The sequence below is a fragment of the Apus apus genome, chromosome Z, assembly GCF_020740795.1.
Source record: "Apus apus isolate bApuApu2 chromosome Z, bApuApu2.pri.cur, whole genome shotgun sequence".
NCBI lineage: Eukaryota > Metazoa > Chordata > Aves > Apodiformes > Apodidae > Apus > Apus apus.
In genome coordinates, this window is record NC_067312.1 from 45,891,858 (window position 1) to 45,916,547 (window position 24,690).

Consider the following 24,690-nt stretch of genomic DNA (forward strand, 5'->3'; position numbering starts at 1 on the left):
CCAATTTGGCCTGTAAAAAAACCTAATGGCAAGTGGTGCTTGACTGTGGACTATCAAAAGTTAAATGCAAATACTGGGCCACTAACAGCAGCCATCCCCAGCATGGCTGAGCTAATATCATAAATTCAAGAGGCTGCCCATCCAATCATGGCTGTTCTGGACATCAAAGATATGTTCTTCATGGTCCCTATTGATGAAGATGATAGGAGTAAATTTGCATTTACCTGGAATGAGAACTAATATACTTTTACCCGATTACCACAGGACTACAAACACTTGCCCATGATAGTCTACCATTCTCTGGCAGCAGAACTAGTTCAAATACAATCCTTAAAGGAAAATAAAGATATTAAAGTGTATCAGTATATAGAACATATCTTAACTGGCAGATCTAATGAGGAAAAGAATAAAGAAATCTATGATGACATCATTCAGCATTTGCATATTATTGGCATTTACATTCCAGAGGAAACGTACCAACCACCAGCTTCTGAGGTAAAATTCCTCAGAATCTGGTGGAAGAAAGGTACCTAGAATATACCAGTGGATACATTAACCGATCTAAGCGACATTAAAATGCCTGAAAACAAAAAAGAATTGCAGGAAGTATTGGGCACACTACAATTCTGGCAAAAACACATTCCAGACTTAACTATTATTGCTAGACCTTTGTATGATTTGCTGAGAAAACACTGATACTGGGAATGGACACAAGTCCAAGAAGAAGCTTTACAGCTATGAGTATTTGAAATAGAAACTTATCAGATGTTGGGTCCTATACACCCATCTGATCCAATTGCAATTGAATGGGGCTTGGCTATAAGTGGTTTACCTTGAGGTACACATTGTACTTCACCATCCTCCATCATCACACACCAGGTATCTCCAGGCCCCTGAATAAAAGCAACACCCCAGGCAGGTTTACCTTTGCCCAAAGCAGGATAGACCCAAACACTTTCTCTCACATACCACAGGAACTTTATCCCTATGTGCAGTATGTAAAAGGTCTGACTGAGCAGGACCAGCCTGATTGTTGAATCCCCTGGTATTAGCTAGCCAGGTGGCCTTTGCCAAATTTTTGTCCCAGTTTTTGAAAGTTCCACCACCCGTTGCCTATAGGGTAGCTTTCAACAAACCTTTGTACCTTTCAACTTTACCTGAGGGTTGTGCATAGTATGGGATATGGTAGATCCACTCGATACCATGCTCTGTAGCCCAGTCAGTCACAAGACTGTTTTTGAAGTGAGTGCCATTGTCTGACTCAATTCTCTCTGGAGTACCATGTCTCCCCAGGATCTGCTTCTCAAGCCCAGGATAGTATCCAGGGCTGTGGCATAAGGCACAGGATATGTTTCCAACCATCCTGTACTTGTTTTCACCATTGTAGGCACATAGTGCTTACCCTGGCGGCTCTGAGGCAGTGTGATGTAGTCAATTTGCCAGGCCTCTCCATACCTGTACTTTTACCACCTCCCCTCATACCACAAAGGTTTCAACTGTTTAGCCTGCTTAATTGCAGCACATGTCTCACAGTCTTGGATCACCTGCAAAATAGTGTCCATGGTTAGATCCACCCCTCGGTCATGAGCCCATTCATATGTTGCATCTCTGCCCTTATGACCTGAAGTGTCATGGGCCCACTGAGCCAGAAAAATTCACCCATATGTTCTCCCCAGGTGAATGAATTGTTGTTGGGGTCTGAGTCTTTCCTTTTAATTGGATGGCCATAATTTTCAGCTCACCCAGTAAACCCCTGATTAAAATGTTCATTCTCCCTGGGTGTACCTGCAACATCAATGGAGACTCTTGCCCTGTTACCAGATTGTTTTGGTGAATCAGTTGTATCATAGCAGCTTTGTGAATTTTTTCCATTGGTTGCAGAAGCACACCCTTTAAAACAAACGTTTCACCCCTGGACAGTGGGTCTACTAGTCCAATGATATAAGTAGCTTGCTGGGTTATCGCCATGGAGCCTTGTGGTTTCCAGTGGTTAGTAAGGCATCCAGTGCCTGGAGGCTTTCTTTTCTGATAGTTGAATGTTGTCCCCTCTGGAGGCAGACACTGGAATCACATATTTTGTATATGTTTCAGTGGGCAGCCAGCTAAACTGCTTTTTTAAATTAGTTAGCTCCAGGGGGCTGTAAGGAGCTTCTTTGTGTCTAATGTTAGTCCACCGGTGCCACCTATCAGCATATGAATAGTCAGTGCAGATCACCCGCTGCAAAACAGCATGTGAAGTGCTGTCATTATTACTATAATCAGTGTGCTTACTAGAGGAGCTGGCAGAAGCACTTTCAATTAAAATTATTTTCTTTAAACCATCCTCAGTGTGTTTTATTTCTTTATGTCCAGTTTTAATAACTTGTTCTAATGTTGGGATGTTTTGCTTGAGCTGTGTTATATCTGCCTCTAATTTATCAATAGCAGAAGGAGCATTTTGGCTGCATTTTGATGTTTTACTGTGTTGCATTCTTTGGGTTTTGGATTTTACCAGCTGTTTTGGCTGTACCATGGGAGGTATTTCTTCCTCCTCTGAAGAGTCTGATGGAAAATCAACGTTTACCCTTCTTTTGGGGAATTCTATTTATTTTCCTGGGTTCAAGTGTCTGATGTTCCCTATTCTCCCCACTTCCAGAGTCTGAGATAATCTCTGATTCATGTGGTGCACTTGGTTCAATTATAGCTTTCAGTTCTTGATTATTTTTTCTAATTTCATATTTCAAAGCCTCATTTTTCCACCAGATTACTACTGCCAAAGTAAGGAAAGCTTTATCATTGTAGTAATCTACATCATGTTTTTGTAGTTTTTAGTTTTGGGTCAGATTGGATTGATCTTGTAGATACTTTAGCTCATTGCACAGTTGGTCTAGATTGTCCGTTTTGTAAAATCTCCTTATTAGGTCATAAAAGTGCCTAGAAGAAGCATAATTCCTTGATTTAATGTGGTCATAGAAGGGGGTTACGAGAAGACAAGACCAAAACTCCTCTGCAAAGGGGGATGATGGTCAGGTTTGTTCCTCAATTTGCATGGAACAAATGAAATTCAGAATTCCCATTGTGTAATATGTTCATTGTGTGTGTTTTCAGTCTACTATCCAGAGGCTTATACAATCAGTATCCCACTTCTTGACACCAAATTCAGATGTCGTGGTCTGAGCCTGGTTTTGGGTCGAAGCTGCCTTATCTCAGGGCACAACCGTCCTGTTTGTTTATCAGGTTTTTCTGACACCAAATTATATATTCAATTGGTTATATATCTGGTGGAAGCAAGCTGGTACCCAGCCAGGGACAGACCCACCAAAATAAGTAAAAGGCTATCCTGAATTTATGGATTTAGTTTTTTTTCTGTTACATCTCTCTATTCAGTCAAATTCAGTAAGAGACACAATTTTGGAGGCCAGTTCTCCACACCATCTCTCTAACCTGTTGAGGTCTCTCTGCAGGACCTGCCTGCCCTCAAGGGAGTTGACAGCTCCTCCCAGTTTTGTATCATCAGCAAACTTGCTTAGAATTCATTTGAGTCCTGTATCCAAGTCATTGATGAAGATGCTGAAGAGCACCGGACCTAGGAGGTAGTCCTGCAGGACCGCACTTGTGACCGGTTGCCAGCCTCATGTTACCCCATTAACTGTCACTCTTTGTGCTCGACCTATGAGCCAGTTGCTCACCCACCATATGGTATGTTTGTTTGTCTGTATGCTGGACATTTTGTCCTGGAAGATACTGTGAGAGACAGTATCAAAATCCTTGCTGAAGTTCAGAAATATTCCATCCATTGGCTACCCTTGATCAGCTAGGTGGCTTACTTTGTCATAAAAGGAAATTAATTTTGGCAAGCAGGTCTTTCCCCTCATGAAGCAGTGATGGCTGTGACCGATGATTGTGTTGTCCTCCAGGCATTTTTCAGTATCTCCCAGAATAAACTTTTCTATAATTTTACCAGGCACGGAAGTTTGACCGACTGGCCTGTAGTTTCCAAGGTCCTCCTTCTTGCCCTTCTTGAATATTGGAACAACATTAGCCAGTTTCCAGTCAACTGGGATCTCTTCAGACTGCCAGGACCTCCAAAAAGCCTCAAGAGAGGCTTAGTGATGACATCAGGCAGCTCTTTGAGGAATCTTGGGTGGATTCCATCAGGTCCCATGGATCTGTAGGGATGTAACTGAAGCATCAAATCCTGCACAAGTTCAGGGGCAGCCAAGAGTTGATCCTTGTTGCAGTCATGGTCCTCCAGTTTTGGTTGTTGGTCCACCATCAGTGTTGAAGACAGAGGGAAAGAATGCGTTAAATACCTCTGCTTTGTCTATATCCCTGTTGGTGAGGTGACTGTCCTTACACTGAAAAGGACCCATGTTGTTTCTACACCGCCTTTTGTCATTTATGTATTTGAAAAAAACTCTTTTTTTTGTCCCCCACAGTTCTGGCCAGTTTTAGCTCCATGTGAGCTTTGGCCCCTCAAATGTTCTCCCTCCAGTGGTTACCAGAATCTCTGTATTCTTCCCACATCACCTGACCTAGCTTCCACCGGGCATACACCTTTCTTTTTTTGCCTAATCTGCAAGAGCAGATCCCTGTTTGGCCAAGCCAGTCTTCTGCCTTGTCTGCTTGACTTTCAACATTTTGGGATTGTCTGTTCCTGTGCCCTTACGAGGTGATGTTTAAAGAGTGACCAGCACTCATGAACACCAGCACCTGCAAAAACATTTTTCCACAGGACTTGACTCAGAAGCTCCCTGAGCAGCTCGAAGTCTGCTCTCCTCGTGTCCAATGTTGAAGTCATGCCAGTGTTACTGGCAGTCTTCCTCTTGTCAACAGAGATTTTGAAATCAATCGCCTTGTGGTCATTGTGGCTGAGACAACCTTAAATCTCCACTTCACTCATAAGATCCTCTCTGCTGATGATCAGCAGATCACGGATTACATTCTTCTGAGTTGGCTGTCTTTATGGCCTGTTCCATAAAGTTACCATCTAGGTGGCTTAGAAATCTTCTGGCTTGGGTTTTGCTTGCTGTATGTTGCTCCCAGTTGATTTCTGGCAAGTTGAAGTCCACCATAAGGACAAGGATAGTTGACATGGATGTGTCCCTTCATTCCTCAAAGAACAGGCCATCTGCATCCTCATCATGCCCAGGAGGTCTATAGTATATTCCCACAATGACATCCATATTATTTGTTAGTACTTTGATTCTTACCCAAAGACTCTCAACTGTGCCATTACTAACTGTGAGCTCCATACATTCCAGCCCTTCCATTACATACAAAGCCACTCCCTCGCCTCTTCTGCCCTGCCTATCTCTCCTGAAAAGTCTGTACCCATCCAATAGGGTGCTCCAATCAGGTTTCACATATGCCAGTAATGTCAAATCTCTGGGACTGGGCCAAGGCTTTAAGCTCATACAGAAAACCTACTCCTTACATGTCAACCTGAAATATTTTTATATAAGTTTTTATCAGACATTCCTGGGTACAACAACATTAAATTCAGGTTTCCGTTCTATTAGTCTCATTTCAGTCTCTTGTTTTTGTAACTGTTGTTTCATTTCCTTGCAATAAGCTATTGATTTTCTTTGAGAGTGTGCACCATAGTACAGATTACAAAATATTTCAGAAATTACTCCTAAACATTCTTATACTTTATGGATTGTCTAATTGTTGAGCTATGTTTCTATTAAATATTGTTATACCTATGCTGCTGCCAAAGTTGATTGCAGTACAGAGAGATATATATCTGTAATTTATCTGGCTACTCATAGAAGTGTGTCTGCACCTGTAAGGACATCCACTATTGAATGCATAACCAGTTATTTCATTCTTGTCATTAACAAACAAGTTAAGTTAAAGCTAGATCAGGTATTGATACATGTGCTGCAAATATACTTCTGAATTTCATTCACACATAGCCTGAGGAACTGCAGTTGACTAGAAATAAATCAAATACACAAAGAAACAAGCACAGACACACAAAAGAGAATAATTAAGGGGAGCGAAAATCTGTACTGGAAAATTGGTATTTCAACAAATCAGTCCTTAGATTACTAAGGAAAAGTAAGGGTAGTTGATTAAAACCAACCAACCAACCAAAACCATTGAAGTTAATTGGTCATAAAAGACTATCAAAGAATGGACATGACTGAAAGAAGTAGCAAACTTGAGTGTCTTAATTCAGTCCAATTTATTGCATTAATTAAATTTCAGTTCTTATTTTGTTTTTCTTTAAACTAGTTTGTGCGTTCTTATCAGATTTGTCATGCTGGTTAACATGGAACTAACCATTAACTCTCCTGTGATATACAAGTCAGTAGATTATGTGGGAACTTGATCCTAATATGTCAGTTTGCCATGGCAGCAAAAAGGGAGAAAGTAAATTGGGCAAGGAGAAGTATTATGAATAGAAATGCAACCTCACTTCAAGGTACCGGTATTTGGTTTACTTTCTTGTATTAACATTGGACATGAGTGGAGGTTATTCATCTATGTCCAAAAACTTCCAGACCTACATATGGAACGTGGTGTAAGCTTGTAAAATAAGGTCATCACAAATATGCAAATTAGTTCCAGTATTTCAGTATTGTCCTCTAAATGTTCCTCTGTACTTGGCATTGTCACTTTCAGTCATTTTACTGTTGGGAAAGAAAAAAAAAAAAAAAAGTTTTTATCCATAGTACTTATTAGCTCTCTATAGATAATTCACTGCAGTTAAACATCAGTCTGTTTCACTTTCTACAACCAACTTATTTAAAAAAAAATCAAACTGTGAAGCTTTTTCTTGGCTACTACTACTACTAAAATGCAACAATTCTCATTTCATCAGCCAATATTTAGTACCTAAATTTTATTCAGTATTAGATTTTTATACTTGTATGTGTTTAACAGAATTAGAACAAACAATTATTTTTTTATGCATCTCCACAGTGCTCTCTTCTTCTAGTCAGTGATAGTATATTAAAATGGGAATACAGTCTATATACAGAAAAATTAAATATTTTAATCATAAAAGATGCAATTCATGAAGCTGTAGAATTGTGAAAATTGAGTTCTGGAGATGGTGTAGTTCATTGAAGTAAATCAAAATCAAATTTAGCTACACATCTGAAATGCTAGGAGAGTAATACCTCCTTCCTGACTTTCTCCCACTCTTTTTCCCTTCACTCTTTATTTGATTGTGTCCACAGCTTTTATGAACCCTCCCTTGAATGTAATACATTTCATCTGAGATGTAAGAATCCTTTACTCTTTGCACATCCTATTTGAAACACAAAGGCAGCTTGCAATATTTCCCTCAGGTAACACTCAGCAATGATACAAATCACTATCCTTACAGAAGCTTGCACAGAAAAAGGAAGTTGGAAATGATGAAATAATTTACCAAGGTCAAAAAAGCTAAGTATACATAATAGTTCTAGAATCAGCTGCCTTATCTCATACTTCAGGGTATCTCATAATATGTTGTCTGCAACGCTGACCTCGAGGACTCATTTCCTCATTGCTTTCGTTGTGGCAGTCTCAAAACCTTGATTCATAGGTTATAAAACTGACAGCTTTCCATGGGATTAATCCAGTTAGAATCCAGGTGCTCCTCTGATTCAAAATGAAGTTCCTTCATCCTATCAGATTCTGGATTACTTAATATAGGAAACATTATCAAACCTTTTCCATGAAGAATGATATTTATTAAATTTCTGAGTATTCAGATGTCAATGGTACTTCCATTTTGGAGCAGAATATTAAGTAATAACCTGCATTATGAAGGACAGAGATGAAGTTATTGTCCTTGCTCTTCTCTAACCTTTTTACCTACAACAGTTACAGCCTTTTTAAAAATTATTTTCACTTGAGATCCTTTCCACAGGAAAGAATATGTAATTGTGTTTATTTGTATTCAAAACTTTATTATATTCTCCAGTATTCCTTGAAGTAGTCAATACCAGATATCCAAAGATGAATACAAAATTACTACTGAACTGCCCTGTGAAATCTATTTATTTGTTTGTTTGTTTTCTTTAAGAATCAAATTTCTTGTCTGACAATGCTGCATTAAATAAACATAGGAAACATACTTCAATGAACAGTAAACACTAGCCTGGATCAACTGAGATCAGAAAATGCTTTTAGGTTTATGTTTTGGTTACAACATTGAGTTATTTTCTCATCCTACTCCATGAAATTACCTTATATATGGAAAATATTTGCTTTGTTTTTGTTTTGATCACCTTCTGTTTTGATCACCATTGCACCCAAAGCAAGCCATTTTAAAAAAAAATCAGTAGGAGAAAGACGAGCTGTTCCATGCACAGTGTAATTGGTCAGACAAAACACCATCTGAAAACTGCAGAAATAACCAGCAATTTAAATTTATTATTGTTCCAACTCTGGCCTGAGAAAGGCTAAAAAAAAATGCTTCTCTAGCAAAGCCTAGTATAGCAATTATGTCAGCTAATGATTAATTCCTCACAGAAAGTTTGTTCTAGCAGGTGATTTCCAGGGCTGCACTGGCTTGAGTGAATAAGTTTTTACATTTAGGTAGAAAAAATGAGGTGGATATAACTGTAGGTAAGTGGCACAAAAGGGCCCAGTTTGTTATGTGTAAAAATGACATTGTGTAACATGAATGTGATACCTGATTAACCAAACATCTGAAGATGTAAATGAGAAGCAGATGCTCTCTTAATCTCTGCATTTGACACCCCAGCCCAGCCCCTTACTGTTTCTCCATTTCAAAGGGAGAAAAGCACAGGATAGCAAAGTGATATTTCTGTAGGAGGATTATTTTACAGGGACAAATAAAATATATACTTTTAAAAAAAGGAACAAACAAGAATGAAAAAAAATTAATTAAAGTTTGAGAATTCCTATAACTAAGACATAAAGTCTAACCATAAATGAGGGCTTGACTGTAGTTCTGGGTGGTGCTCATCTGAGCTCTTTCTTCCAACCAATCATAAGAGAGTGAGGATGCAATGAAAGCACCTTGGTGTGGCACAGCAGGCAACATGTACTTGTGTCACTGCAGCTGACAGTCAGCAGGACCCTTCCTTCTGAAAAATAATGGTGGTCAAATAACTTTGAGTAAAGGGAATTATGTATCCACAGTATTTTTAATATAAATAGTGGTGTTGCCTACAAAGCTGAGAATTTAAATTAAGACAAAGACTTTTTTAATATATTAGGTGAATGTTGACATAAAAATAAGATGTTAAATCAGAAATAATACTTCTGAGAAAACTACTTTACTTCTGAGAAGTGAGAATCAAAACAGGAACAGCAGCCAGAACTGACACAAAAGTGCCAATTTTGTTGCAACTCAGTACACAGGCTATTCAATCTTTAAGACTTTGTCTTTTCTTTGCATACTTCGTGCACCTTGATTTCTGAACTTTCGCTTCTATTAAAAACTTTTAGCTTTATTTAAGGTAAGGAATTCAAATTAGTTTTTAAAATAATGTAATGTAACATAATATAATACAGTATAATATAACATAATATAATGTAATAATGTAATGTAATTGTGGGGAAAGGTCCATCTTCTCTCCCACCCACATAAGATTAAACAAAATGCCTTTCAAGCCAGCAAAGCCAGAGTGGCAGCTTTTAGCTGATTTAGCCAAGGACAGAATGGAGCAGGCCTCTTGCTCTACCAGGTAAGTTCACAACAAGAAAAGAGCATAAGGCTTATGATAACTGGCAGGAAAATGGACAATAGGTTAAAGACTGCCTCTGACAGAGTATGTCCCTGGCCAATGCTAACTGGCTAATTTGAACAGTGGTACTTTCTCGAACAGTGATTTCTGATCTATAAAAGAGGGCAAGTTCTGCAGGTCTGGGGATCTCTGCTTGCCTGGGAGGAGACCCTGTTGCAATACCAGAATCTGCCTGAAACCCCAGCTCGCTGTCCGGAAGAGCAGAGAGGGAAGGGGGGGCTGCCCCGCGACCGCTGCCCAGAGAAGCGGAAAGGGGGCGGGGGGGGCGGCGCCTGTGCCCGCTCCCCGGGGACTCTGCCTGCTCCATGGGGATTCAAACCCGATCGCCAAGGCCTGCCCGCTCCTGAGAGATTGCTGCCTGCTCGAGCCTAAATCAAGCCGGACCGAAGTAGGAGCTTGCCCAGCCTGCGCTTGCCACCCTGCCTCAGGATTAGAGCCGTTCGCTGCTGCTGCTGGGAGTGGTCGCCCCCGTTACCGGGAAGCCCTCCCCCTCCCCCGATCTTCTGCTGAGCCCTGCCAGCCGCATCCCGGGAACTACCGCCACCGACCCACCTCCACCCACACCCACCCACACACACTCAGTAACAATTTGTGAGCATGGTGAAAGGATATTCTAATCTACCCTCTAAGATACGGTCCCGCAGTGGCTGTTCCTCTGCGAGAGGGGAACGCCACGTGTGACCCTCGGTCTTATATACAACCCCTCCACACTGGGGGGGCAAGTCGCGGAAACATCCTGACAGCCGGTAGCACTCGATACCGGCCCGCGACAGTAATGTAATAAATATTTATGTAATATGTAATACTTGTTCACTGCCAAGGCATTTTATGAAGATCCTACATTTCACTTATTAAAAACCTTGTAAGGTAAGCTTTCTGTTTTACCCCCACTCCAGGTTCAGGCAAACTCCTAATAAATACTGCAAATAAATAAATAGTTTTAGTATATTTTGTCATGGTTATTTAACTTTTAAAAAATTAACATATTCAGTATAAGAATTTTTCTGGTAGGTTAATAGTGATCGATTGAAGCTATGTTATCCATGTGATCTCTATGTTGTTACATTAGATCTCCATCTCAGAATATATAAAATATCTTTCCAAACATCATTATGAGTGACAAAATGAAAAGACACAGCAGATGGAAGGCAGAGGGGAAAAAAAAAAAAGAGGCAGTTGAAAAAGCTGCCGGAAAACGTGAATATGCCAATGTTGTCTTACTGTCAGTGAGAGTATCACAAATAAATAGAATAGGCTTTTTGCCAACTAGGTGTATTTGCAGATGACGGGAAATTGTCCAATCTGTTAAAATATATGACATATTAAGTTACTTAATTTGAAAAATTGCCAAGGGATTAAAAGAATTCTTTAAAGCTTTTAGGGAAGGTGGCATTTCATCATATAAAACTCAGCATTAAGAGTGACAAATGAAATTTTGGTCACAACCAGATTCAGACTGATCAGCTGTGGCACTTTCCCCAGTCCTCCATTCCTGGAGAAAACCAGAGAAGTAAAGGCCCCTCTATGCTAAAAAGACATGCCTAATAAATCTGATAACATTCTCCAGTGAGAAGATGGAATCGGTGGGCAGGGGAGGAGGCTGGATGTGTTTATCTCCGTGGACTGAAAACTATCTGAACCGTCAGTTCAAAGGATGGTGGATCAGCAGCAAAGAGACCAGCAACAGGCCAGTAGATAACTGTCAAGAGCAGATGCTGGAGGGCTACTGACTGTCAGGATGCTTCTGTGATGTCCCCCTCCAGTGCAGAGGGCTTTGTGAATGAAAACGAGGGCTCACACATGGCACTCGCGTCACACAGAGGGGCGGCTGCTGCAGGACTGCATTTTAGAGTGGTGATTAGAAATACCCCCTCACCATGCTCACAAAATACTATTGAGACTAATGTTTTGTTTACGAATTAACTGGTTTATTAAGGGTTAATACAAACTAAGGGACTGTGGGAAACTGTTCTCTTCTTCCCCACATAAGTAGAAACAAAATGCCTTTTAAGCCAGCAAAGGCCTCTCCTGATTATGCCCAGCTAACGAACTAAAACAGACTTGCTTCTCAAGGACAACTGAACCCAAACCAACAGATGTACGGGACAGAAAGGATGGGTGACAAGCCATCCTGTGCCCCTGGCAGTCACCGCCTTAAAGTGGGGCTCATGGACACTCATTGGCTCTGGACAGTGACACTGAGGGGACAGGTGGGTCACGGGGGTACCAAAGGCAGTGAGTGCAGCAGGTGGGCCCTTCCCTCCCCCCTGAGGCCCGTTCGGACGCTTTCTGCGTGGGACACCCCCCTGCTGCGGACACTGGTGCTGGGACCCTGCTTGCCTGCCTGCCCCGGGTCCAGCCTGAGCCTCAGCACCGAGCGTGCCGGGTTCCCGAGCCCTGGGGTCGGGGCCGGAGCCCCCTCCCCGTGTTGCTGCCGCTTGAGGGGAAACCAGCGGCCGCTGCACCCGGTGCCGAGAGGCTGCCCCTCCGACACCACGGACCTGCTGTCCTGCCTTCCGGCCACCGACCGCCGCTGGACAAGCCGCCGGAGGTTAACATCACCTAACACACACACACATTCCTTTCCTCATACTCGCACACACAGCGCGACCTCTTAAGGAGGACTGACGTCGGGCTAGCTTCCCTCCTCCCTTTGGTCCTTAACCCTCCCCCTTAAAAGCAAAGGACCTTTTTGCATTGCCTCCCTAAAGGACACTTTCTCACTGCAAATATATATACATATATACATATATATATATATATATATATGTATATACGTATATACATACGGATATTTATATATAGGGATATATGTATATATATATCCCTGTTAGCCATTCACATGTGCATTTTCCCTAAACATCATCCCTCAGTTTGTGTTAACCCTTAATAAACTGATTAGTTTGTGGAGCAAACCTTGTTTTTAGAGGCAATTTCTGAGCGTGGTGGGGGTGCTCTCTAACTACCACCCTGAAATACGGTCCCACAGCGGCCGTTCCTCCATGAGAGGCAGCGCCACGTGTGACCCACGGTCTTATTCAAAAACCCCTCTACATCGGCGAGGGGGGAGTCACTAAAGCATCCTGACATTGGGCTTGTGACAGGGACCAAGGCTCAGGAGAAGTAGTCTAGGTATATATCAGGAAAATAATTCAAAGGTACTATGGTTTTATTGAATGTACACTCTGAGGAAGAGGTGTGTAATCAATGGAGTAAAAGAGTAGGAGTTGAGCCCAACAGGAAAATCAGAGAGTGTGTGCGTGTGCGTTTACCCTTACGTAGTGTGTGGTTCTTGGGATGTGGCTGCCAGGGCTCAGCAGGAGGTCCATAGGGGGCCGGCTTTCCAGTAACAGGGGCGACTTCCCAGCAGCAGGCAGGCAGGCAGATGCGGCTCCTTTGTGAGTTGCGACGAGCTCCAATCACAGGGCAGAATGGTAGACATGGACCGGGCAGGCAGCTGCGGGCTGTAGTTCAGTTTGACTCCGGTGTTAGGCTCGGCCAGGCTCCAGCCAGGTAGGCTACAGCCGTGCACGCTCCGGTGGGCAACGGTCCCTCGGGAGCAGGCTGGATCCCCATGGAGGGGGAACAGGTGGACACCCCTTTGGCTTCTCCGAGCAGCAGTTGCAGGGCAGCCCCCCCTTCCCTCTCTGCTCCTCTGGACAGCGATGCTGGTGTTCCAGGCGGCTTCCGGTACTGCAGCAGGGTCTCCTCCCAGGCAAGCAGAGAGTCACAGGCCTGCAGAACTTGCCCTCTTTTATAGATCAGAAATCACTGCTCGAGTAAAGTACCACTGTTCAAATTAGCCAGTTAGCATTGGCCAGGGACATACTCTGTCAGAGGCAGTCTTTAACCTATTGTCCATTTTTCTGCCAGTTATCACAACCCTTATGCTCTTTTCTTGCTGTGAACTTACCTGGTAGAGCAAGAGGCCTGCTCCATTCTGTCCTTGGCTAAATCAGCTAAAAGCTGCCACTCTGGCTTTGCTGGCTTGAAAGGCATTTTGTTTAGTCTTATGTGGGTGGGAGAGAAGATGGACCGTTCCCCACAATAACATACTCAGAGTTCAATACTGTGACCAATAATGTTTAAAATCTTCATTAATTACTTGCATAATGGGAGAGAGCACACCCTCAGGAAATTCAGAAATAGTATAAAATTGGAAGGAGTGGTTGATACACCATATATTTTTGCTGTCACTCATAGGAACCTTGACATACTGGAAAAATAGAGATGAACCTCACAAAGTTCAACAAAAGGTAATGCCATATCATGCAACTGGAAAAATAGAGGCACAAATACTGGCTGGATTCTTTTTTAAAAAAAAAAAAAAAGAAAAAAAAGGGAAAAAAGAAGCGCAGTTAGCAACGCACAGCTGCATCATAAAAGACCAGCAGTTTCCTGGACTGAATTAGGAAGCACATCATCAGCAGGTCAATAGAGGTGATCCTTCCTCTTTGCTCAGGGGTGGTGAAATGCATCTGGAGTGCTGGGCACAGACTAAAGCTCCCCAGTACCAGAAACAAGTGGATATAGTGGATTGAGATTAGTATCGAGCCATGATTAAAGGGCTGGACCACCTGACACATAAGAAGAGGTTGAAAGACTTGGGATAGTTCAGCCTGCGAAAGTGAAAGCTCACGTTTAATATATATATGTGATCAGAAAAGGAGACAGAGATTAGAAGACTGGAGTAGACCTTCTCAGTGTTATTCAGTGCCAGGACAAGAGGCAACAGGCACAAACTGAAATGCAGGCAATTCCATTTAAGCATAGGTTCTTTACAGTGTTGGTGGTCAAATACTGGAACAGGCTGCCCAGGGACGTTGTGGAGTTGACATCCTTGGAGACATGCAAAACTGAGACACAGCCCTGAGAAACCTGCTCTAGCTGTAAGAAAGGGATTGGACAAGACGATCCCTAGAAGTAGTGTCCAACCTCAGCCATTCTGTGGATGTCTAGCTACAACTAAACCAGAGACAACAATGCTCACGATCCCCTCCCACGCAGGTAGGGAAGGAGAGAGAGAATGAGTAAGAGAGACTCTCTGGATTGAAAACTAAACTAGACAGCTTTAAATAAACACTAATTATAAAAGAAAATATGTACAATTATGTACAAATGTGTTCAGGAAGTTGCAAAAGCCTCTTGCCTCCTGCTGACTCCAGAAACTCCCACAGCACCCTCCTTAGCTGTGAACAGTCCTGAAAAGTCCTGGACCACTGCTAGAGAGAGCATAAAGTTATGATAGTCAGAAATGGACAGGCCTTTGGGTTGACAGTGATGGATGGACGGAGTCCTCCATGGGTGCTGGCCATGGATGGAACAGAGGAGAAGAAGAAACAGGAAGGAAGTTGTCTTCTGTGATCTCTGACCTTCCTCTGAGCTTACATAGATATATGGAATGGAATATCCCTGGTCAATTTTGCTGTCCATCTAGTTCAGCCTCCCCTACGGGGAGGCCATTGATCTCCCAGAAGCATCTAAGGTGGCAGAGCAAAGAAGTGACCTTGGAGGCTCGGCAGTAACATAAACATTCTAGTGTTATCAGTCCACTAGCTGGAACAATTGCTGCTAGTTAAAAGAGAGCTTACTGAAGGGGAAAAAAATCATCAAAAGGAAAACTGGCTTAATCCTGGTTCAGACCAGGACAGGATAAACAATGGTAGTGATACAAGGATTTGCTATTTTGTTTTCTTTCATGTGTGCGTGTAATTTAGGCTGTGTTTCAGTCTTTAGACATGTTCAGAATCAATAAATAGAAGTCTCATCACAGTACTTAATCACTGAAAGGTCTGAAAAATTCTTGATACGTAAACAGTTAAAAGATAGAGCTAAATCCACTGCATGCAATTTCAATGGTAATTCTTAGCATAGCGTAATTTGGCAAGTGTCTGAAATACCAGCACAGTTTACAACTAATGGAATCATACAATCATAGAAACACTGCAGAATCACAGAATGACAGAATGTGGGCAGTTGGAAGGGACCTCTGGAGATCATCGAGTCCAACGCCCCTGACAGAGCAGAACCACCTAGAGCAAGTCACACAGAAACACATCCAGACAGCTCTTGAAAGTCTCCCAAGAAGGAGACTCCACAACCTCCCTGGGCACCTTGTTCCAGTGCTCCGTAACCCTTACGGTAAATAAGTTTTTCCTTATGTTGAGGTGGAACTTCCTGTGCTCTCACTTGCATCCATTGCCCCTTGTCCTACCATAGGGCATGTTTGAAAAGAGATTGGCCCCTTCTTCTTGACACTCTATAAGATCCCCTCTCAGTCTTCTCTAGACTAAACAGCCTCAGGTCTCTTAGCCTTTCCTTGTAAGACAGTGTCCCAAGTCCTTTTCTGCAGGCCGCTTTCAATCCGTTATCCACCTAGCCTGTAATTGTGCTTGGATTACCCTGAGCCAGGTACAAGTCTTGCACTTGGCCTCACTGAACTTCTTGCAGTTGGATGAGTCCACCTCTCAAGCCTGTCCAGGTCCCTCTGGATAGCATCCCCCTCCTCCAGCCAATCAGCTGCACCACACAGCTTGGTGTCCTCTGCAAAACTGATGAGGGTGCACTTGTTGCAGATGAGAGTGGAAGGTATTATGGTAGCTTAAAGAATCACTGACAAAGATTTAAATAAGGTGATTTTTAATACAGATTTTTAAAAGTTTAACTATTACTTACTTACTTTGCTGGTATTCTGATCAGTTTATAAGGGGAGGACAAGAGTTCATCTAGTTCAACCTCCTGCTCCAATGAGTCAAAGAGAACACTCCAGTTCCGAGCATTTTTAAAAGATGGAGGTACTACCACCTCTGAGCAACCACCTCTTACACTGAACTACCCAGTAACATAGATAGCTTCAAATGCAAGTGTTATTTTACTCCTTTACCTAAAAAGATACATCCTGAAAAGCAGAAGACAACAATGATTAAGAAATATCTCAAAGTTTAATCCAGATATTATGAACACACTTCATTTAAAACTTTCCTGTTTCTAATTCAGGGTAACTCATTTTGTGGATGAAATTCATCCAGCATACAAGTTTGTATTAGTGGTTTGAGGTAGTAGATGTGAACACCACTGAAAAAAAAATAATTAAAAAATGGTAGTAATTAATAATTTTCTGTATTTCTCCTGTTTCCTGCTAAGTACAATGCACAAAAATAAAAAATCATATTCAGTGAAGCTACTAACCTATAATAAAGGACAACGTGAAATTTTCTGCTCCCAGGAACTGCTTCAGAGTATGTTTTGAACCAAATCAGTTCAATACTTGAAAGAGAGCAAATCAGTTTAGTCACTATAGTATCCAAGGAAAGAACGTTACCCCAGATCTTCTGGGCCATGAATACAAAATACAAACACAGCTAAACCTAACACACTTTTCAGACCCTATAGCAGAAAAAAACAAAACTCAAAAAAAAAAAAATCTGCTACTCTGAAGTACCAACAGTGAAATTAGTATGGGGCTTCGAGGAACCTGGTCTAGTTGATGATGTTCCTGCTCACTGCATGGGGGTTGGACTAGGTGATCTTTAAAGGCCTCTTCCAACCCAAATCATTCCATGAATACATGATACAGATGAGATTATTATTGCTTTTCTCAATAGAGTAGCAATACCAAAAAGGTGCAATGATCCCCCAACTGAATGAAAATAAACTCCTATTTTCTTTTCTTTCAGTCTCATTAGGAAGACCATTTTGCCACACAATTTATCAACCTGTAGGGAAATACTTTTCTGTCTCCTCCATGTAAGAATAAAGTCAGGACATGCAGCCAGAGTGGAAAAATTATATTATCTACTTCCCATGTCCTTTCTTATATCCCAGTATTTGGAGAAAGACAGCTAACCTCTGTTTTCATCTCTTTAGCATTCACCTAGCATTATCTATTTAACTTAAATACCACTCTCTTAATGGATTTCTTACTAAGCAAACAGGGCTTGCCTTCTGTGTACTACCATCTCTCCCTCAGTGAAGGTTCCATCAAAACCAGAGGTGACTGCAACCTGTTTAATCTAACCAAACTAAGACAAAAGATATCATATGGAGGTGCACATTTTCTTGATTTTGTATGGTACTACAAAATGACTATAAAAGTGGGCATAAAAGCTGCAGAATTTGTCCTCTCAGGTTTTCTGACAGTAGTGTAATTGTTTCTGTTTACTGGTAAGTAAGATGCAATAAGAGTGAAGTATGGAAGGAACACAAGCAGCAATCTTTCATTTGCTTCCCCAACATAAATTTTCTACCTCTAACTCCATTTTATGAGATAGAGAAAATGATGTTATCAGGACTTAATTTGAAAATGACTGTGATAACTCATATGGTAACTATGCTATTACTGCTTGTCAGCAGTGCAATTACCCTCTCTGCCATGATATATTTTCTGTTTATATATAATTTAGAAAACCAATGACAGATAAACTGTTCAAGAGTGAAGGGTTGAACTATACATGCAAAAAATTAATTAATAAAAAATGCTGTAAGATGCTGGATATTCTCAACTTTTCTTTGCATCATTTATAGGTACAACCAAAGTTTTGAAACCATATAATGTGTAACAGGTTTCAAATAATAATTAAAAAATCTGATTGTCAACAATGAAGCTAGCAGCAAAATTGACTCCAGCTTAACTAATAAACATTTCCTTCCAACGCTCCCATGTAAGAAGACTCAGCAATTACAATCAGTCACTTGGAATGCTGCACCTTGAATACTGCATACAGTTCTGGTGCTTGCAGCACAAGAAAGATATAGACCTGTTGGAGAAGGGCCACCAAGATGATCAAAGGCCTGCAGCACCTCTCCTATGAAGACAGGTCTCTTCCAACCTTAATGGTTCTATGATTCTATGATTCAGTCACTGACTGTAATGTACCGAAGACTAATATTATGAACAGCAAACATGATCATAGCACAGAAACTGATTAGAGAAAATACTGATTTTTTCAGTTGCCTTCTCCCTGCTCCTTGATCAATATTTAAGGCTGAGTATCTTCTTTATCAGGACTTGGACCTAAGGAAGCATTCTTTGTACTGAATGGCAGTAATCTCTCCCTAAACTATAATACACATAGGTACATGAACATATATGTCATCATGGGGTGTATGAGGCTATGCAATAAATAGTATTTCCTTTTCAACATGAGCAGTTACTTGTGCAACAAAAACTGCTTGCACGACTAGTAGACAGGATCCCACAATATTGTATATGCATGGAATAAAGGACTTCTGTTTGACTCAGAAGTAGAATTTTTTCACCACCCTCAGGAAAAGGAGAGGGTACAGGGGAGAAGACTGGAATGACAACAGGAACCTCTCCTACTTCCTAATCCTAATCCATTTCTCCAAAACTCTGATACGCCTCTTATAACTTCACATTAACCCCACATATAAGTAGTATGCTACACACAGTATAAACTGTCAGAAGTAATGTTCAAAAATATATAAAATTATACTGATTTGTGTCTGGAGATTTTAAGCATTTTTAAAGAATAATCTTAAATTTGTCTTATAATGATGTGGATAAAACCAAGTATGTATGCCTAAAATGAATAGAAGTGAAGCACAGATTTTTTTTGTTTAATTTTCTTATTTGTTCAGTTCATTTACTCTCTATAAATGTTTTGGCTTAAAATTTTTCACTTGGCAAGTTCTAATTTATATCAAGTTTGATAACCTAAAATGATAGAAGAATTTTCCAAAAGTACCCTAAAAACAGGAGCAACGTTTCATATACCAGGAAGATAACTTTTCTTCTAGTTTGTTATGTTCTTATTAAAAAAGCATGTTTTATCTGGATAAAATTCTAATCCACACTTACCATAGGGACAGTGTCAAAAGAAAATAAAGAAAGAAAAAGAAAGAAACAAAAAAAAAAGGAAAAGTAAGTTTCCACCAAGAATACATTTTTTTAAGAAGAGCTAGTAAAATATATGACCTGTTTGTCACAAAACTCAAACTTCTAGATGAAATATCAAGGGGTTTTGATTCTTTAAAAAAGCATCATTAGTAAAAACAGTGAGCTAACACTGTGATATGACAGATAAGAGTCTCTGAAACGTGAGGCTAGAAAGCACAGTAAACTCAATGGCATTTTTCTCTTGGTCTGCTTTCTAAAACACAAGCTCCAGAAAAATGTGCCATGAAGCCAATGTCTAATAAAAATCCTTAAACACAAAATATGCAAAGTATTTTATATTTCCATTTTAATTTAATGTAGGAGCTGACAACTCCCTGTGTAACTTATCATGCCTATGCTATGAGGTTTCCTTTTACATTGCTGAACTGCCTTTCAGTCAGGGCAGGACTTTGAAAAAGTAGTCATTTTATGACATATATTTTCTGTTTAAATGTGTTTTGGTTTGTGAATCATGAGAAAAGAAATAAAACACTTAGAAAATAGAAATACAAACTTAGAATACATCTAAGTTTGTTTTGACTTCTTTATCCAGGGAAAAAAGGTAAGACAAATTAATTCTACACACGAGTCACCTTCAGATTTTTCTTCTTCATTCCATGTTTCCCAGTGACTTGTGTAATTTTTTGGCATTTTAAATTCAGGATCCATATAACTTCCCAAGAATGACTAAATGAAGTTACGCGACCCGATGCCAGGGGGGCTACTGGCTGTCAGGATGCTTCTGCGACTTTCCCCCCACCCCAGTTTGGAGGTGTTGTTAAAGCGCACCGAGGGTCACACGTGGCGCTGCCTCTCACAGAGGAACGGCTGCAGCGGGACCGTGTCTTAGAGGGGAGGTTAGAATGCACCCCCACCGCGCACACACATTGCTGCTGAGACCAATGTTTAGCTTACGAATTAACCAGTTAATTAAGGGTTAACACAAACTGCGGGATGATGTTTAGGGAAAATGTAAAAATGGCAAATGACTACCAGGGATATATCAGGGAAGTAATGTGTCCTTTAGCGAAGTAATGCAAAAAGTTCTGTGCTTTAAAGGCGGTCACTCCGAGACAGGGTTGTGGATCAAAGCAGAGGGAGGGAGGAGTTGAGCCCGGCAGGAAAAGTTAGAGAGCGTGTGTGTGTGTGTGTGTGTGTGTTTACCCTTTCGTAGCGTGTGGCTCCTGGGATGCGGCTTCTTTTACAGCTGGAGGGGTTCGGCAGCAGGTCCGTAGGGCGGCCGGCTTCCCGGTAACAGGGGTGAGCCCCCAGCTACAGGCAGACAGACGGACGCAGCAGGCTCCATTTCCGGGGCAGAGTGGCAATCGGACCGGGCAGGCAGCTACGGAAGGATGTCGAAATCCATGCTTTCGGGGGGACAGCGGCTCGCGGTTCGGCAGTGGCGGCAGCGGTTTGGTTTCCCCACCAATGGAAAGCAAAACGGGGGGGATTCCGGCCCCGGCGGCTGCGGGAAGGACCTGGTGCTCCAAGGGTCAGAAGCCCGGCACGCTCACCGTTAAGGCTCAGGCTCGATCCCCGGGGCCCGCAGGCAGGCAGGCCCGCAGAGTCCCGCGACCAGGTTCTGTATCAGGGCAAATCCGAGGGAGAGCAGGGGTGCATCCCACACGGGAAGTGTCCGAGCAGGCCATGTCCTCACCTGCTGAACTCGCCACCTTTTATACCCCAGTGATCCCCCCTGTCCTGTCAGTGTCACTGTCCAGAGCCAATTATCATCCATGAGCCCCACGTTAGGGCAGTAACTAGCAGGGGCAATGCATAACTTGTTGCCTTGTATCACACTTGCTTTCGTTTGTCTTTGAGCAGCAGGCCTGGTTTTGGTCCATTAGCTGGGTATAATCAGCAGAAAGCCTTTGCTGACTTAAAAGCATTTTGTATAGACTTATGTAGAGAAGAAGAAGAACTATTTCCCACAGAAGTCCTCAGCTTGCAGCTATTTTTATTAAAACAGATCTTTGCTTGCATGTAGTTATTTAGGAAAAAAAGAAACACATCATATGGATGAGGAAAATGTTAAATCCAAATATGTAGTTCCAAGACCATTCAGATTTGGTGAGTTTGACTGGCTGAGCTAAGCCAATCCTTGGTTCTTTTTCTTGATCAATGGAAGTTTCTTACAGAGTCTTCATGGATGTTTTTGCATTGTACATTCTCAGTGGCAGCCACAAGCAGATACAAAAGAGAAGGAAAACACTTTCTTGATTTTATATTCTAAAAAGAGTATTGCTTTCTCCTGCTGAAAAGATAACTTTACAGACATGCAAGAAAACTGAGCTTAGTTACCAAGATGTTACTGTTTTTTTAAAAAAGGAATATATACATATATGATGCAAGGGAAAAAGAAAAGCAAGATTTTTGGTACCAAATCCAATGTCTGGATATTTTTTCTTGTTTAATTTTAATTTTTAATTGTGTGTACCCTTATCTCAAATTGTTTTAGCCAGTCACAGTTATGTCATCAGTTTAGAAAAGTTAACTACTATGCACTAAGAATTTACTCTGTAATTAATTTCTTAATTTCACGTTTGATAAAGGCTTCCGGATGCACACTTGAGCAACTATTCTGAAAGCCAGAAGCAAATCTGTGGCATAATTTTGGTTTATACTAGTGACAAATAAATAGGTGGGAAGGTCTAAACATATTCCTGTTCAGTAAGTTTAATTGTGAACCTCAGAGTTCACAATTAATGAATTCTGCAGTGCTTTGTGGATGCACAGGATACAATTTTGTAGATGTTTTCACTCTAATATACATGAAATTTCAGTTCTTTCTGAAAGAACCAAAGCATTTAGGGGTTGTCTCAAGTCATTACTGGGTCAAGGGATATTTGAGATGATCCCAATGGAGAAATTAAGACATAAACGAGGTCAAATGTCACATACACACCAAACTGTATGCAAGTTACACAACAACAGCAACCTTAGGTGCAGATAAGATAGGAGGAGGCAAGGAAGGTAAGGACCATAGCAGAAATACAGAGAGGTGCAAGAGACAGGATAGTCCACTCCAGGGATCCAGTGGTGTCCCAATGGTCTGCAAATTTAAGTTGGTCAGTAGGGGAGATCTCTGATGTGCTGTTGGGCCGTAGCTCCTTTTATGATTGATGCCTCCACCTTTTCTCTGTAAAGGTTTGAAGGTACCTGGAACAGATCTGCGTTATTTTGTCCCTCTGGCATTCACTCTCAGGGCCACCATGGGATGTCTGCAGGGTTGCCAGGGGGGCTCTCATGACTTGCCTTCATCTTCATCTTCCAAGTCTTCTTCACTGTAACCAGCTTTTACCTCGTCTGGAGCACACATGCTCTGAGACAATGCACACCTGGCAGATACTGTGGCTAATAGGCCCAGCACATCCTGTCTTGTTTTGCTTACTAACAAGATATATTGTTATTAAGATATAGCAGCAAGCTTGGATACAAAGTTTGTTCAAGCCTTGCAATTTGCTCCATATCCTACCTATGGAAGCCTTGTGGTTTGCTTCGGAACAATGCTGAGGCATAACAACAGACAACAGTTCAAGTTACTTAAACCACCCCATGGTTCAACATTGTTCCATGGTGGCTTAAAAAATAGAATTGAATAGACAGAAAAGAGCATGTGTTTACAAAAAAACCCAAAACCAAAATCAAACACCAAAAAAACCCACCTTCCACAATTTGTATTTCTGGTCACTATGCTCAATATATAACTCAAAGCTGTTATATATCAGGGAAAATGGTGTGCAACGTTTGTTACTATACTTTGCATCAATCGTATTGAACACGGAGTAATACGGAGTAATACAGGGTAAAAATAACAATGTTGCTATGTTACATAAAACAAAAAAAAGAAGGCATTTAACTCCTGGGCCACCTGGGAGCCAGGAGAAGGGATAAAATGCTCAGCTTTTCCAGTTTTGGACATGGACATGGGCTAGCTTCCAGATTCCTTGGGTAATTTCTTTTACAGTTTTCCCATTGTCATCAATCCTCAAACAACTGGAGTCACTGAACTTTTTACAGACCTACCCTCTTCTGCTACTATAATTGAGAACCATCCAGTCTTGCAATATGGCTGTCTGAATTTGTGTAGCCTGGTTTTCTAATAGGTCGAGAGTGGCAGCCATCTAGTTGGCTTTAAAATAGTATAAAACCTATTAACAAAGTTGGCTTTATTTTTATTAGCCATGTTCTCCATGCTGTGAGTCCTAGAGATCTTAGAGATCGTAAGATGGATGATGGCTACAAGCTTAACTCAAGCTTCTTCTTTTTACATGGTGGCATTTTGTATTTTGTATTTGTATTTGTGCAAAAATTTAGCATTCCAGAAAACTTTTGTTCTTTAGTCAGTTTTATATTCAAAGCCAAGTGGTTTTAAAACATCGGTTTTTTGGACTTGTGTTTCTGTAAATTTAGTTTTTAAAACTATATTTAGTCTAAGTATTCAAAAGGTATGCTTTTCAAGTTACATTTTCTAACACAAACTGATGTTATACATGAGAAGTAACAGGCTTGGTGTTTAAGGACGGCCTTCACAAAGGTTAATAAATATAGGGCACTTTATACTGTCCCATCAAAAGTTATTGATGGTGTTACACACAATGATTATTAACAATCACAATAGATTTTATGTTCTTTATTGATTATTTTACTATTATAATGTTTACCATTAGAACAAAAAATTAAAGATTTTAAAAAAAAATAAAATAGTCGCCTTCCAGTACCTGAAGGGGGCCTACAGGAAAGCTGGGGAACGACTTTTTACAGGGGCTAGCAGTGAGAGGACAAGGGGTAATGGCTGTAAACTGAAAGAAGAGAGATTTAGGTTAGAGATCAGGTGGAGATTTTTCAGTGTAAGGTTGGTGAGACACTGGAACAGGCTGCCCAGGAATGTTGCCAGGGCTCCATCCCTGGAGGTGTTCACGGGCAGGTTGGATGGGGCTCTGAGCAGCCTGTTCTAGCTGGGAGGTGTCCCTGCCCATGCAGGGGAGTTGGAACTTGATGATCTTCAAGGTCCCTTCCACCTCCAAACATTCTGTGATTCTGTGATTATCACAATTGTATCAACTAAATTATTCCACAATTATTTTAACTTTA

General features: G+C 41.2%; 1 long non-coding RNA gene across 1 annotated transcript; it reads right to left on the bottom strand.

Moving 5' to 3' along the window:
- Positions 1-6,279: 6,279 nt before the first annotated feature.
- LOC127395434 (uncharacterized) lies at positions 6,280-20,894 on the bottom strand. Its single transcript, XR_007891800.1, has 3 exons — positions 20,761-20,894; positions 8,875-9,035; positions 6,280-6,620 (listed from the first exon to the last, which is right to left on the bottom strand). It is a non-coding gene; the product is annotated as an uncharacterized LOC127395434 (long non-coding RNA).
- Positions 20,895-24,690: the final 3,796 nt, after the last annotated feature.